This window comes from Salmo trutta, chromosome 1 (genome assembly GCF_901001165.1).
Source record: "Salmo trutta chromosome 1, fSalTru1.1, whole genome shotgun sequence".
In the NCBI taxonomy this organism is placed as follows: domain Eukaryota; kingdom Metazoa; phylum Chordata; class Actinopteri; order Salmoniformes; family Salmonidae; genus Salmo; species Salmo trutta.
In genome coordinates, this window is record NC_042957.1 from 18,778,725 (window position 1) to 18,795,604 (window position 16,880).

A 16,880-nucleotide genomic window follows, 5' to 3' on the forward strand; every position below is an offset into this window, starting at 1 on the left:
TTAGAATAGACTGTGCCAAACCGATTAAGAGTTTTGGGTATGGTTATCTGAGTGGGTGCAGAATAAGCCTAGTTTCCTTTTAGCCCCAAAACTGCTGGCCAAGATCAATTTGATAAGGAGTGAAGTACAGCCAGTGGGCAGCCCTTATACCTCTACAGAGGCTGCTGCTGATATTAATATTATCCGCCTCATCATAATTGCAAAGCATCTGGATTGGTTTGGTCACTAATGATCAACAGGTGTAGACCTATATGCCTATACCCCAAACTGCCTTTCGGTAGGCCTAAATGTCACACTGCCTGTTAGCAGCCAAAAATCCACTCCATGGTGATGGAAACTTCCTTCACCATGGAGTGGAGTTTAGTCCGCTAACTGCCTGTGTGTAAATAGGCAACATAAACAGGAAAATGTAGTTTGAATATTTGAGTCTATTGGTAGCAGTTCACACAAGATAGCTCTTTGTTTTGCAGTGTCTTCCCATTCAGACACCTTGGTGCATGGCTCTGAGAGATGTTAATCTTTGTTGACGTTGTGTTGTGCGCTCTTCCGTCGACTGGGTTGGTTGGCTCTCTCGGGGAGCCCAAGTTGTCTGAGCACATAGACGGGATAATTAACAAACATGCAGCCAGCAGAAGCGACACAAAAGCTGCTTTGACTTCCTCACTGCTGGTCGCCTCTAGGGATGGGCCTGGCGCGGAGAGCGCTCTGCTCCCCCAGCTCGCCGCGACCACTTCTCATCGCTCCCGCGAACTGGGAGGCAGAGACGTCTTGTTTCATAACAAGACACGAAGCTGACTTCTTTCAGCTTCAGTGAACTGAACATAAACCCCGGCTGACAACCTCCAGTGCCCAAACAGAAGGAAGGGCGAGCGGGCGAGGGAGAGAGAGAGAGAGAGTTTGGTGGGTATGGAGGCGCACCAGTAATAAAGTTGTTATGCCCTGAAGTATAGGCCTATTGGCCCCAGTCTGTAATTTTACAGGTGGTCATTTCGTCATATTATAAAGAGAAAAATAATGCCTTAACTAATCCCTAAAACCATTGAGATACATTTAAAGAGTAAATTCCCCCATCTGTTTTTTGCCCGTAACTTATTTTCTCACCAGTTGTTTACGCACGGCCTGTTCAACTAAAACATTTAGGGCCAAACACTGCGGTTAATGGTTTTCTAGCTTTTGGCCGGAACAGTGTAACTTGGTATCACTTAAAAAGAGAGCCCCTCTATACCACCTTGTTAGTGACTAACTCTGAACTTTTTCACTGTGAAGAGGAGTTTTGTGCGAGTCTCTTCTCATTCACTGCGCGCTGTTCTTTGTGGGCCGCCTCCCCCGCCTCTCAGCGCTCACTCGGTTACACCAATTAAAGTACGACGTGCTGTAAATGTAATGGCCCGAGGAGTGATTGTTTTTGACAAGCAACAAAACACATAGGCCTAGATCCTCCCCTCCGATTAGTCCATGGGTGGGGGTGGGGTGAGGGGTTCACGTCACTCCGACCCCTGCGAGACGGCGGGAGAGGGTGGAGGAACTATCCTCATCATGGTTAAACGGGATGTGTGTGGAGTTCAGTGATAGAGAGGAGTTGTTGACTTTGCTGACTTGGTGTTCAGCTCAGGTTCATGACCTGATAAAACCATACACATATCATCATCCACATCACCATCTTCATTGCATGGCTCAAACTAAGTCTGTCTGTCCTGAATGTGTGTATGATTTCACGTGTTGCTCCTGACAAAATGCAAAGCAGGCAATGTAACCCAACTGGTTCAAATATCATGTGGTATGGAATAGGCAGCCTGCAATCTGAACTGTTAAATGGTCAAATTGTGTGGAAATGTTCCACATTCAGGCTGTTCTGAAAAATACAAAATCACAAATATTTGAACTACCTAGTGTGGAGGATGTGGAAGATGTGAACTAGCTAGATATTGTGAAGGATGTGAACTAGATGGTGTGGAGGATGTGAACTAGATAGTGTGGAGGATGTGAACTAGCTACTGTGGAGGATGTGAACTAGCTTGTGTGGAGGATGTGAACTAGCTAGTGTAGAGGATGTGAACTAGTTAGTGTGGAGGATGTGAACTAGCTAGTGTGGAGGATGTGAACTAGATAGTGGGGAAGATGTGAACTAGCTGGTGTGGAGGATGGGAACTAGCTAGTGTGGAGGATGTGAACTAGATAGTGGGGAAGATGTGAACTAGCTGGTGTGGAGGATGGGAACAAGCTAGTGTGGAGGATGTGAACTAGCTAGTGTGGAGGATGTGAACTAGCTAGTGTGGAGGATGTGAACTAGATAGTGTGGAAGATGTGAACTAGCTGGTGTGGAGGATGGGAACTAGCTAGTGTGGAGGATATGGAGGATGGGAACTAGCTAGATAGTGTGAAGGATGTGAACTAGTTAGTGGGGAGGATGTGAACTAGCAAGTGTAGAGGATGTGAACTAGCTAGTGTGGAGGATGTGAACTAGCTAGTGTAGAGGATGTGGAGGATGTGAACTAGCTAGTGTAGAGGATGTGAACTAGATAGTGTGGAGGATGTGAACTAGCTAGCGTGGAGGATGTGGAGGATGTGAACTAGCTAGTGTGGAGGATGTGAACTACCTAGTGTGGAGGATGTGGAAGATGTGAACTAGATAGTGTAGAGGATGTGAACTAGATAGTGTGGAGGATGTGAACAAGCTACTGTGGAGGATGTGAACTAGCTTGTGTGGAGGATGTGAACTAGTTAGTGTGGATGATGTGAACTAGCAAGTGTAGAGGATGTGAACTAACTAGTGTGGAGGATGTGAACTAGCTAGTGTGGAGGATGTGAACTAGCTAGTGTAGAGGTTGTGAACTAGTTAGTGTGGAGGATGTGAACTAGCAAGTGTAGAGGATGTGAACTAGCTAGTGTGGAGGATGTGAACTAGCTAGTGTGGAGGATGTTAACTAGCTAGTGTGGAGGATGTGAACTAGATGGTGTGGAGGATGTGAACTAGCTAGTGTGGAGGATGTGGAGGATGTGAACTAGCTAGTGTAGAAGATGTGAACTAGCTAGTGTAGAGGATGTGAACTAGCTAGTGTGGAGGATGTGAACTAGCTAGTGTGGAGGATGTGAACTAGCTAGAGTGGAGGAAATGAACTAGCTAGTGTGGAGGATGTGAACTAGTTAGTGGGGAGGATGTGAACTAGCAAGTGTAGAGGATGTGAACTAGCTAGTGTGGAGGATGTGAACTGGCTAGTGTGGAGGATGTGAACTAGCTAGTGTAGAGGATGTGAACTAGTTAGTGTGGAGGATGTGAACTAGCTAGTGTGGAGGATGTGAACTAGATAGTGTGGAAGATGTGAACTAGCTGGTGTGGAGGATGGGAACTAGCTAGTGTGGAGGATGTGGAGGATGTGAACTAGCTAGATAGTGTGAAGTATGTGAACTAGATGGTGTGGAGGATGTGAACTAGCTAGTGTGGAGGATGTGAACTAGCTAGTGTAGAGGATGTGAACTAGTTAGTGGGGAGGATGTGAACTAGCAAGTGTAGAGAATGTGAACTAGCTAGTGTGGAGGATGTGAACTAGCTAGTGTAGAGGATGTGGAGGATGTGAACTAGCTAGTGTGGAGGATGTGAACTAGCTAGTGTAGAGGATGTGAACTAGATAGTGTGGAGGATGTGAACTAGCTAGTGTGGAGGATGTGGAGGATGTGAACTAGCTAGTGTGTAGGATATGAATTACCTAGTGTGGAGGATGTGGAAGATGCGAACTAGCTAGATATTGTGAAGGACGTGAACTAGATGGTGTGGAGGATGTGAACTAGATAGTGTTGAGGATGTGAACTAGCTACTGTGGAGGATGTGAACTAGCTTGTGTGGAGGATGTGAACTAGCTAGTGTAGAGGATGTGAACTAGATAGTGTGGAAGGATGTGAACTAGATAGTGTGGAAGTTGTGAACTAGCTGGTGTGGAGGATGGGAACTAGCTTGTGTGGAGGATGTGAACTAGCTAGTGTAGAGGATGTGAACTAGTTAGTGTGGAGGATGTGAACTAGCAAGTGTAGAGGATGTGAACTAGCTAGTGTGGAGGATGTGAACTAGATAGTGTGGAAGATGTGAACTAGCTGGTGTGGAGGATGGGAACTAGCTAGTGTGGAGGATGTGGAGGACGTGAACTAGCTAGATAGTGTGAAGGATGTGAACTAGATGGTGTGGAGGATGTGAACTAGATAGTGTGGAGGATGTGAACTAGCTACTGTGGAGGATGTGAACTAGCTTGTGTGGAGGATGTGAGCTAGCTAGTGTAGAGGATATGAACTAGATAGTGTGGAGGATGTGAACTAGCTAGTGTGGAGGCTGTGGAGGATGTGAACTAGCTAGTGTGGAGGATGTGAACTACCTAGTGTGGAGGATGTGGAAGATGTGAACTAGATAGTGTAGAGGATGTGAACTAGTTAGTGGGGAGGATGTGAACAAGCAAGTGTAGAGGATGTGAACTAGCTAGTGTGGAGGATGTGAACTAGCTAGTGTGGTGGATGTGAACTAGATGGTGTGGAGGATGTGAACTAGCTAGTGTGGAGGATGTGGAGGATGTAAACTAGCGAGTGTAGAAGATGTGAACTAGCTAGTGTGGAGGATGTGAACTACCTAGTGTGGAGGATGTGGAAGATGTAAACTAGATAGTGTAGAGGATGTGAACTAGATGGTGTGGAGGATGTGAACTAGCTTGTGTGGAGGATGTGAACTAGCTAGTGTAGAGGATGTGAACTTGTTAGTGTGGAGGATGGGAACTAGCAAGTGTAGAGGATGTGAACTAGCTAGTGTGGAGGATGCGAACTAGCTAGTGTGGAGGATGTGAACTAGCTAGTGTAGAGGATGTGAACTAGTTAGTGTGGAGGATGTGAACTAGCAAGTTTAGAGGATGTGAACTAGCTATTGTGGAGGATGTGAACTAGCTAGTGTGGAGGATGTGAACTAGTTAGTGGGGAGGATGTGAACTAGCAAGTGTAGAGGATGTGAACTAGCTAGTGTGGAGGATGTGAACTAGCTAGTGTAGAGGATGTGGAGGATGTGAACTAGCTAGTGTGGAGGATGTGAACTAGCTAGTGTGGAGGATGTGAACTAGATAGTGTGGAGGATGTGAACTAGCTAGTGTGGAGGATGTGGAGGATGAGAACTTGCTAGTGTGGAGGATGTGAACTACCTTGTGTGGAGGATGTGGAAGATGTGAACTTGCTAGATATTGTGAAGGATGTGAACTAGATGGTGTGGAGGATGTGAACTAGATAGTGTGGAGGATGTGAACTAGCTTGTTTGGAGGATGTGAACTAGCTAGTGTAGAGGATGTGAACTAGTTAGTGTGGAGGATTTGAACTAGCAAGTGTAGAGAATGTGAACTAGCTAGTGTGGAGGATGTGAACTAGCTAGTGTAGAGGATGTGGAGGATGTGAACTAGCTAGTGTGGAGGATGTGAGCTAGCTAGTGTAGAGGATATGAACTAGATAGTGTGGAGGATGTGAACTAGCTAGTGTGGAGGCTGTGAACTAGCTAGTGTGGAGGATGTGAACTACCTAGTGTGGAGGATGTGGAAGATGTGAACTAGATAGTGTAGAGGATGTGAACTAGTTAGTGGGGAGGATGTGAACAAGCAAGTGTAGAGGATGTGAACTAGCTAGTGTGGAGGATGTGAACTAGCTAGTGTGGTGGATGTGAACTAGATGGTGTGGAGGATGTGTACTAGCTAGTGTGGAGGATGTGGAAGATGTAAACTAGCGAGTGTAGAAGATGTGAGCTAGCTAGTGTGGAGGATGTGAACTACCTAGTGTGGAGGATGTGGAAGATGTAAACTAGATAGTGTAGAGGATGTGAACTAGATGGTGTGGAGGATGTGAACTAGCTTGTGTGGAGGATGTGAACTAGCTAGTGTAGAGGATGTGAACTTGTTAGTGTGGAGGATGTGAACTAGCAAGTGTAGAGGATGTGAACTGGCTAGTGTGGAGGATGCGAACTAGCTAGTGTGGAGGATGTGAACTAGCTAGTGTAGAGGATGTGAACTAGTTAGTGTGGAGGATGTGAACTAGCAAGTTTAGAGGATGTGAACTAGCCAGTGTGGAGGATGTGAACTAGCTAGTGTGGAGGATGTTAACTAGCTAGTGTGGAGGATGTGAACTAGATTGTGTGGAGTATGTGGAGGATGTGAACTAGCAAGTGTAGAGGATGTGAACTAGCTAGTGTGGAGGATGTGAACTAGCTAGTGTGGAGGATGTGAACTAGTTAGTGGGGAGGATGTGAACTAGCAAGTGTAGAGGATGTGAACTAGCTAGTGTGGAGGATGTGAACTAGCTAGTGTAGAGGATGTCGAGGATGTGAACTAGCTAGTGTGGAGGATGTGAACTAGCTAGTGTAGAGGATGTGAACTAGATAGTGTGGAGGATGTGGAGGATGGGAATTTGCTAGTGTGGAGGATGTGAACAACCTAGTGTGGAGGATGTGGAAGATGTGAACTAGCTAGATATTGTGAAGGATGTGAACTAGATGGTGTGAAGGATGTGAACTAGATAGTGTGGAGGATGTGAACTAGCTTGTGTGGAGGATGTGAACTAGCTAGTGTAGAGGATGTGAACTAGTTAGTGTGGAGGATGTGAACTAGCAAGTGAAGAGAATGTGAACTAGCTAGTGTGGAGGATGTGAACTAGCTAGTGTGTAGGATGTGGAGGATGTGAACTAGCTAGTGTAGAAGATGTGAACTAGCTAGTGTAGAGGATGTGAACTAGCTAGTGTGGAGGATGTGAACTAGTTAGTGGGGAGGATTTGAACTAGCAAGTGTAGAGGATGTGAACTAGCTAGTGTGGAGGATGTGAACTAGCTAGTGTATAGGATGTGGAGGATGTGAACTAGCTAGTGTGGAGGATGTGAACTAGCTAGTGTAGAGGATGTGAACTAGCTAGTGTGGAGGATGTGGAGGATGGGAATTTGCTAGTGTGGAGGATGTGAACTACCTAGTGTGGAGGATGTGGAAGATGTGTACTAGCTAGATATTGTGAAGGATGTGAACTAGATGGTGTGGAGGATGTGAACTATATAGTGTGGAGGATGTGAACTAGCTTGTGTGGAGGATGTGAACTAGCTAGTCTAGAGGATGTGAACTAGTTAGTGTGGAGGATGTGAACTAGCAAGTGTAGAGAATGTGAACTAGCTAGTGTGGAGGATGTGAACTAGCTAGTGTGGAGGATGTGAACTAGCTAGTGTGTAGGATGTGGAGGATGTGAACTGGCTAGTGTAGAGGATGTGAACTAGCTAGTGTAGAGGATGTGAACTAGCTAGTGTGGAGGATGTGAACTAGCTAGTGTGGAGGATGTGAACTAGCTAGAGTGGAGGAAATGAACTAGCGAGTGTGGAGGATGTGAACTAGTTAGTGGGGAGGATGTGAACTAGCAAGTTTAGAGGATGTGAACTAGCTAGTGTGGAGGATGTGAACTAGATGGTGTGGAGGATGTGGAGGATGTGAACTAGCAAGTGTAGAGGATGTGAACTAGCTAGTGTGGAGGATGTGGAGGATGGGAATTTGCTAGTGTGGAGGATGTGAACTACCTAGTGTGGAGGATGTGGAAGATGTGTACTAGCTAGATATTGTGAAGGATGTGAACTACATTGTGTGGAGGATGTGAACTATATAGTGTGGAGGATGTGAACTAGCTTGTGTGGAGGATGTGAACTAGCTAGTCTAGAGGATGTGAACTAGTTAGTGTGGAGGATGTGAACTAGCAAGTGTAGAGAATGTGAACTAGCTAGTGTGGAGGATGTGAACTAGCTAGTGTGGAGGATGTGAACTAGCTAGTGTGTAGGATGTGGAGGATGTGAACTGGCTAGTGTAGAAGATGTGAACTAGCTAGTGTAGAGGATGTGAACTAGCTAGTGTGGAGGATGTGAACTAGCTAGTGTGGAGGATGTGAACTAGCTAGAGTGGAGGAAATGAACTAGCGAGTGTGGAGGATGTGAACTAGTTAGTGGGGAGGATGTGAACTAGCAAGTTTAGAGGATGTGAACTAGCTAGTGTGGAGGATGTGAACTAGATGGTGTGGAGGATGTGGAGGATGTGAACTAGCAAGTGTAGAGGATGTGAACTAGCTAGTGTGGAGGATGTGGAGGATGGGAATTTGCTAGTGTGGAGGATGTGAACTACCTAGTGTGGAGGATGTGGAAGATGTGTACTAGCTAGATATTGTGAAGGATGTGAACTAGATGGTGTGGAGGATGTGAACTAGTTAGTGGGGAGGATGTGAACTAGTTAGTGGGGAGGATGTGAACTAGCAAGTTTAGAGGATGTGAACTAGCTAGTGTGGAGGATGTGAACTAGCTAGTGTGGAGGATGTTAACTAGCTAGTTTGGAGGATGTGAACTAGATGGTGTGGAGGATTTGGAGGATGTGAACTAGCAAGTGTAGAGGATGTGAACTAGCGAGTGTGGAGGATGTGAATTAGCTAGTGTGGAGGATGTTAACTAGCTAGTTTGGAGGATGTGAACTAGATGGTGTGGAGGATGTGGAGGATGTGAACTAGCAAGTGTAGAGGATGTGAACTAGCTAGTGTGGAGGATGTGAACTAGCTAGTGTGGAGGATGTGAACTAGTTAGTGGGGAGGATGTGAACAAGCAAGTGTAGAGGATGTGAACTAGCTAGTGTGGAGGATGTGAACTAGCTAGTGTAGAGGATGTGGAGGATGTGAACTAGCTAGTGTGGAGGATGTGAACTAGCTAGTGTAGAGGATGTGAACTAGCTAGTGTGGAGGATGTGGAGGATGGGAATTTGCTAGTGTGGAGGATGTGAACTACCTAGTGTGGAGGATGTGGAAGATGTGTACTAGCTAGTGTGGAGGATGTGAACTAGCTTGTGTGGAGGATGTGAACTAGCTAGTGTAGAGGATGTGAACTTGTTAGTGTGGAGGATGTGAACTAGCAAGTGTAGAGGATGTGAACTGGCTAGTGTGGAGGATGCGAACTAGCTAGTGTGGAGGATGTGAACTAGCTAGTGTAGAGGATGTGAACTAGATAGTGTGGAGGATGTGGAGGATGGGAATTTGCTAGTGTGGAGGATGTGAACAACCTAGTGTGGAGGATGTGGAAGATGTGAACTAGCTAGATATTGTGAAGGATGTGAACTAGATGGTGTGAAGGATGTGAACTAGATAGTGTGGAGGATGTGAACTAGCTTGTGTGGAGGATGTGAACTAGCTAGTGTAGAGGATGTGAACTAGTTAGTGTGGAGGATGTGAACTAGCAAGTGAAGAGAATGTGAACTAGCTAGTGTGGAGGATGTGAACTAGCTAGTGTGTAGGATGTGGAGGATGTGAACTAGCTAGTGTAGAAGATGTGAACTAGCTAGTGTAGAGGATGTGAACTAGCTAGTGTGGAGGATGTGAACTAGTTAGTGGGGAGGATTTGAACTAGCAAGTGTAGAGGATGTGAACTAGCTAGTGTGGAGGATGTGAACTAGCTAGTGTATAGGATGTGAACTAGCTAGTGTGGAGGATGTGAACTAGCTAGTGTGGTGGATGTGAACTAGATGGTGTGGAGGATGTGAACTAGCTAGTGTGGAGGATGTGGAGGATGTGAACTAGCTACTGTAGAAGATGTGAACTAGCTAGTGTGGAGGATGTGAACTACCTAGTGTGGAGGATGTGGAAGATGTGAACTAGATAGTGTAGAGGATGTGAACTAGATGGTGTGGAGGATGTGAACTAGCTTGTGTGGAGGATGTGAACTAGCTTGTGTGGAGGATGTGAACTAGCTAGTGTAGAGGATGTGAACTAGTTAGTGTGGAGGATGTGAACTAACAAGTGTAGAGGATGTGAACTAGCTAGTGTGGAGGATGTGAACTAGTTAGTGTGGAGGATGTGAACTAGCAAGTGTAGAGGATGTGAACTAGCCAGTGTGGAGGATGTGAACTAGGTAGTGTGGAGGATGTTAACTAGCTAGTGTGGAGGATGTGAACTAGATGGTGTGGAGGATGTGGAGGATGTGAACTAGCAAGTGTAGAGGATGTGAACTAGCTAGTGTGGAGGATGTGAACTAGCTAGTGTGTGGGATGTGAACTAGTTAGTGGGGAGGATGTGAACTAGCAAGTGTAGAGGATGTGAACTAGCTATTTTAGATGATGTGAACAAGCTAGTGTAGAGGATTTGGAGGATGTGAACTAGCTAGTGTGGAGGAGGTGAACTAGTTAGTGTAGATGATGTGAACTAGCTAGTGTGGAGGATGTGGAGGATGGGAATTTGCTAGTGTGGAGGATTTGAACTACCTAGTGTGGAGGATGTGGAAGATGTGAACTAGCTAGATATTGTGAAGGATGTGAACTAGATGGTGTGGAGAATGTGAACTAGATAGTGTTGAGGATGTGAACTAGCTTGTGTGGAGGATGTGAACTAGCTAGTGTAGAGGATGTGAACTAGATGGTGTGGAGAATGTGAACTAGCTAGTGTGGAGGAAGTGAACTAGCTAGTGTGGAGGATGTGAACTAGCTAGTGTGTAGGATGTGGAGGATGTGAACTAGCTAGTGTAGAAGATGTGAACTAGCTAGTGTACAGGATGTGAACTAGCTAGTGTGGAGGATGTGAACTAGCTAGTTTGGAGGATATGAACTAGCTAGAGTGGAGGAAATGAACTAGCTCGTGTGGAGAATGTGAATTAGCTAGTGAGGAGGATGTGAAATAGCTAGTGTGGAGGATGTGAACTAGCAAGTGTAGAGGATGTGAACTAGCTAGTGTGGAGGATGTGAACTAGCTAGTGTGGAGGATGTTAACTAGCTAGTGTGGAGGATGTGAACTAGATGGTGTGGAGGATGTGAACTAGCTAGTGTGGAGGATGTGGAGGATATGAACTAGCTTGTGTAGAAGATGTGAACTAGCTAGTGTAGAGGATGTGAACTAGCTAGTGTGGAGGATGTGAACTAGCTAGTGTGGAGGATGTGAACTAGCTAGAGTGGAGGAAATGAACTAGCTAGTGTGGAGGATGTGAACTAGTTAGTGGGGAGGATGTGAACTAGCAAGTGTAGAGGATGTGAACTAGCTAGTGTGGAGGATGTGAACTAGCTAGTGTGGTGGATGTGAACTAGATGGTGTGGAGGATGTGAACTAGCTAGTGTGGAGGATGTGGAGGATGTGAACTAGCTAGTGTAGAAGATGTGAACTAGCTAGTGTGGAGGATGTGAACTACCTAGTGTGGAGGATGTGGAAGATGTGAACTAGATAGTGTAGAGGATGTGAACTAGATGGTGTGGAGGATGTGAACTAGCTTGTTTGGAGGATGTGAACTAGCTTGTGTGGAGGATGTAAACTAGCTAGTGTAGAGGATGTGAACTAGTTAGTGTGGAGGATGTGAACTAACAAGTGTAGAGGATGTGAACTAGCTACTGTGGAGGATGTGAACTAGTTAGTGTGGAGGATGTGAACTAGCAAGTGTAGAGGATGTGAACTAGCCAGTGTGGAGGATGTGAACTAGCTAGTGTGGAGGATGTTAACTAGCTAGTGTGGAGGATGTGAACTAGATGGTGTGGAGGATGTGGAGGATGTGAACTAGCAAGTGTAGAGGATGTGAACTAGCTAGTGTGGAGGATGTGAACTAGCTAGTGTGGGGGATGTGAACTAGTTAGTGGGGAGGATGTGAACTAGCAAGTGTAGAGGATGTGAACTAGCTATTTTAGATGATGTGAACAAGCTAGTGTAGAGGATTTGGAGGATGTGAACTAGCTAGTGTGGAGGAGGTGAACTAGTTAGTGTAGATGATGTGAACTAGCTAGTGTGGAGGATGTGGAGGATGGGAATTTGCTAGTGTGGAGGATGTGAACTACCTAGTGTGGAGGATGTGGAAGATGTGAACTAGCTAGATATTGTGAAGGATGTGAACTTGATGGTGTGGAGAATGTGAACTAGATAGTGTTGAGGATGTGAACTAGCTTGTGTGGAGGATGTGAACTAGCTAGTGTAGAGGATTTGAACTAGATGGTGTGGAGAATGTGAACTAGCTAGTGTGGAGGAAGTGAACTAGCTAGTGTGGAGGATGTGAACTAGCTAGTGTGTAGGATGTGGAGGATGTGAACTAGCTAGTGTAGAAGATGTGAACTAGCTAGTGTACAGGATGTGAACTAGCTAGTGTGGAGGATGTGAACTAGCTAGTGTGGAGGATATGAACTAGCTAGAGTGGAGGAAATGAACTAGCTCGTGTGGAGAATGTGAATTAGCTAGTGTGGAGGATGTGAACTAGCTAGTGTGGAGGATGTTTACTAGCTAGTGTGGAGGATGTGAACTAGATGGTGTGGAGGATGTGAACTAGCTAGTGTGGAGGATGTGGAGGATATGAACTAGCTAGTGTAGAAGATGTGAACTAGCTAGTGTAGAGGATGTGAACTAGCTAGTGTGGAGGATGTGAACTAGCTAGTGTGGAGGATGTGAACTAGCTAGAGTGGAGGAAATGAACTAGCTAGTGTGGAGGATGTGAACTAGTTAGTGGGGAGGATGTGAACTAGCAAGTGTAGAGGATGTGAACTAGCTAGTGTGGAGGATGTGAACTAGCTAGTGTGGAGGATGTGAACTAGATGGTATTGAGGATGTGAACTAGCTAGTGTGGAGGATGTGAACTAGCTAGTGTAGAAGATGTGAACTAGCTAGTGTAGAGGATGTGAACTAGCTATTGTGGAGGATGTGAACTAGCTAGTGTGGAGGATGTGAACTAGTTAGTGGGGAGGATGTGAACTAGCAAGTGTAGAGGATGTGAACTAGTTAGTGTGGAGGATGTGAACTAACAAGTGTAGAGGATGTGAACTAGCTAGTGTGGAGGATGTGAACTAGTTAGTGTGGAGGATGTGAACTAGCAAGTGTAGAGGATGTGAACTAGCCAGTGTGGAGGATGTGAACTAGCTAGTGTGGAGGATATTAACTAGCTAGTGTGGAGGATGTGAACTAGATGGTGTGGAGGATGTGGAGGATGTGAACTAGCAAGTGTAGAGGATGTGAACTAGCTAGTGTGGAGGATGTGAACTAGCTAGTGTGGGGGATGTGAACTAGTTAGTGGGGAGGATGTGAACTAGTAAGTGTAGAGGATGTGAACTAGCTATTTTAGATGATGTGAACAAGCTAGTGTAGAGGATTTGGAGGATGTGAACTAGCTAGTGTGGAGGAGGTGAACTAGTTAGTGTAGATGATGTGAACTAGCTAGTGTGGAGGATGTGGAGGATGGGAATTTGCTAGTGTGGAGGATGTGAACTACCTAGTGTGGAGGATGTGGAAGATGTGAACTAGCTAGATATTGTGAAGGATGTGAACTAGATGGTGTGGAGAATGTGAACTAGATAGTGTTGAGGATGTGATCTAGCTTGTGTGGAGGATGTGAACTAGCTAGTGTAGAGGATTTGAACTAGATGGTGTGGAGAATGTGAACTAGCTAGTGTAGAGGAAGTGAACTAGCTAGTGTGGAGGATGTGAACTAGCTAGTGTGTAGGATGTGGAGGATGTGAACTAGCTAGTGTAGAAGATGTGAACTAGCTAGTGTACAGGATGTGAACTAGCTAGTGTGGAGGATGTGAACTAGCTAGAGTGGAGGAAATGAACTAGCTCGTGTGGAGAATGTGAATTAGCTAGTGAGGAGGATGTGAAATAGCTAGTGTGGAGGATGAGAACTAGCAAGTGTAGAGGATGTGAACTAGCTAGTGTGGAGGATGTGAACTAGCTAGTGTGGAGGATGTTTACTAGCTAGTGTGGAGGATGTGAACTAGATGGTGTGGAGGATGTGAACTAGCTAGTGTGGAGGATGTGGAGGATATGAACTAGCTAGTGTAGAAGATGTGAACTAGCTAGTGTAGAGGATGTGAACTAGCTAGTGTGGAGGATGTGAACTAGCTAGTGTGGAGGATGTGAACTAGCTAGAGTGGAGGAAATGAACTAGCTAGTGTGGAGGATGTGAACTAGTTAGTGGGGAGGATGTGAACTAGCAAGTGTAGAGGATGTGAACTAGCTAGTGTGGAGGATGTGAACTAGCTAGTGTGGAGGATGTGAACTAGATGGTATTGAGGATGTGAACTAGCTAGTGTGGAGGATGTGAACTAGCTAGTGTAGAAGATGTGAACTAGCTAGTGTAGAGGATGTGAACTAGCTATTGTGGAGGATGTGAACTAGCTAGTGTGGAGGATGTGAACTAGATAGTGTGGAGGATGTGAACTAGCAAGTGTAGAGGATGTGAACTAGCTAGTGTGGAAGATGTGAACTAGCTAGTGTAGAGGATGTGGAGGATGTGAACTAGCTAGTGTGGAGGATGTGAACTAGCTAGTGTGGAGGATGTGAACTAGATAGTGTGGAGGATGTGAACTAGCTAGTGTGGAGGATGTGGAGGATGAGAACTTGCTAGTGTGGAGGATGTGAACTACCTTGTGTGGAGGATGTGGAAAATGTGAACTTGCTAGATATTGAAAAGGATGTGAACTAGATAGTGTGGAGGATGTGAACTAGCTTGTTTGGAGGATGTGAACTAGCTAGTGTAGAGGATGTGAACTAGTTAGTGTGGAGGATTTGAACTAGCAAGTGTAGAGAATGTGAACTAGCTAGTGTGGAGGATGCGAACTAGCTAGTGTGGAGGATGTGGAAGATGGGAACTAGCTAGATAGTGTGAAGGATGTGAACTAGTTAGTGGGGAGGATGTGAACTAGCAAGTGTAGAGGAGGTGAACTAGCTAGTGTGGAGGATGTGAACTAGCTAGTGTAGAGGATGTGGAGGATGTGAACTAGCTAGTGTGGAGGATGTGAGCTAGCTAGTGTAGAGGATATGAACTAGATAGTGTGGAGGATGTGAACTAGCTAGTGTGAAGGCTGTGGAGGATGTGAACTAGCTAGTGTGGAGGATGTGAACTACCTAGTGTGGAGGATGTGGAAGATGTGAACTAGATAGTGTAGAGGATGTGAACTAGTTAGTGGGGAGGATGTGAACAAGCAAGTGTAGAGGATGTGAACTAGCTAGTGTGGAGGATGTGAACTAGCTAGTGTGGTGGATGTGAACTAGATGGTGTGGAGGATGTGAACTAGCTAGTGTGGAGGATGTGGAGGATGTAAACTAGCGAGTGTAGAAGATGTGAACTAGCTAGTGTGGAGGATGTGAACTACCTAGTGTGGAGGATGTGGAAGATGTAAACTAGATAGTGTAGAGGATGTGAACTAGATGGTGTGGAGGATGTGAACTAGCTTGTGTGGAGGATGTGAACTAGCTAGTGTAGAGGATGTGAACTTGTTAGTGTGGAGGATGTGAACTAGCAAGTGTAGAGGATGTGAACTAGCTAGTGTGGAGGATGCGAACTAGCTAGTGTGGAGGATGTGAACTAGCTAGTGTAGAGGATGTGAACTAGTTAGTGTGGAGGATGTGAACTAGCAAGTTTAGAGGATGTGAACTAGCTATTGTGGAGGATGTGAACTAGCTAGTGTGGAGGATGTGAACTAGTTAGTGGGGAGGATGTGAACTAGCAAGTGTAGAGGATGTGAACTAGCTAGTGTGGAGGATGTGAACTAGCTAGTGTAGAGGATGTGGAGGATGTGAACTAGCTAGTGTGGAGGATGTGAACTAGCTAGTGTGGAGGATGTGAACTAGATAGTGTGGAGGATGTGAACTAGCTAGTGTGGAGGATGTGGAGGATGAGAACTTGCTAGTGTGGAGGATGTGAACTACCTTGTGTGGAGGATGTGGAAGATGTGAACTTGCTAGATATTGTGAAGGATGTGAACTAGATGGTGTGGAGGATGTGAACTAGATAGTGTGGAGGATGTGAACTAGCTTGTTTGGAGGATGTGAACTAGCTAGTGTAGAGGATGTGAACTAGTTAGTGTGGAGGATTTGAACTAGCAAGTGTAGAGAATGTGAACTAGCTAGTGTGGAGGATGTGAACTAGCTAGTGTAGAGGATGTGGAGGATGTGAACTAGCTAGTGTGGAGGATGTGAGCTAGCTAGTGTAGAGGATATGAACTAGATAGTGTGGAGGATGTGAACTAGCTAGTGTGGAGGCTGTGGAGGTTGTGAACTAGCTAGTGTGGAGGATGTGAACTACCTAGTGTGGAGGATGTGGAAGATGTGAACTAGATAGTGTAGAGGATGTGAACTAGTTAGTGGGGAGGATGTGAACAAGCAAGTGTAGAGGATGTGAACTAGCTAGTGTGGAGGATGTGAACTAGCTAGTGTGGTGGATGTGAACTAGATGGTGTGGAGGATGTGTACTAGCTAGTGTGGAGGATGTGGAAGATGTAAACTAGCGAGTGTAGAAGATGTGAGCTAGCTAGTGTGGAGGATGTGAACTACCTAGTGTGGAGGATGTGGAAGATGTAAACTAGATAGTGTAGAGGATGTGAACTAGATGGTGTGGAGGATGTGAACTAGCTTGTGTGGAGGATGTGAACTAGCTAGTGTAGAGGATGTGAACTTGTTAGTGTGGAGGATGTGAACTAGCAAGTGTAGAGGATGTGAACTGGCTAGTGTGGAGGATGCGAACTAGCTAGTGTGGAGGATGTGAACTAGCTAGTGTAGAGGATGTGAACTAGTTAGTGTGGAGGATGTGAACTAGCAAGTTTAGAGGATGTGAACTAGCCAGTGTGGAGGATGTGAACTAGCTAGTGTGGAGGATGTTAACTAGCTAGTGTGGAGGATGTGAACTAGATTGTGTGGAGTATGTGGAGGATGTGAACTAGCAAGTGTAGAGGATGTGAACTAGCTAGTGTGGAGGATGTGAACTAGCTAGTGTGGAGGATGTGAACTAGCTAGTGTGTAGGATGTGGAGGATGTGAACTAGCTAGTGTAGAAGATGTGAACTAGCTAGTGTACAGGATGTGAACTAGCTAGTGTGGAGGATGTGAACTAGCTAGTGTGGAGGATATGAACTAGCTAGAGTGGAGGAAATGAAC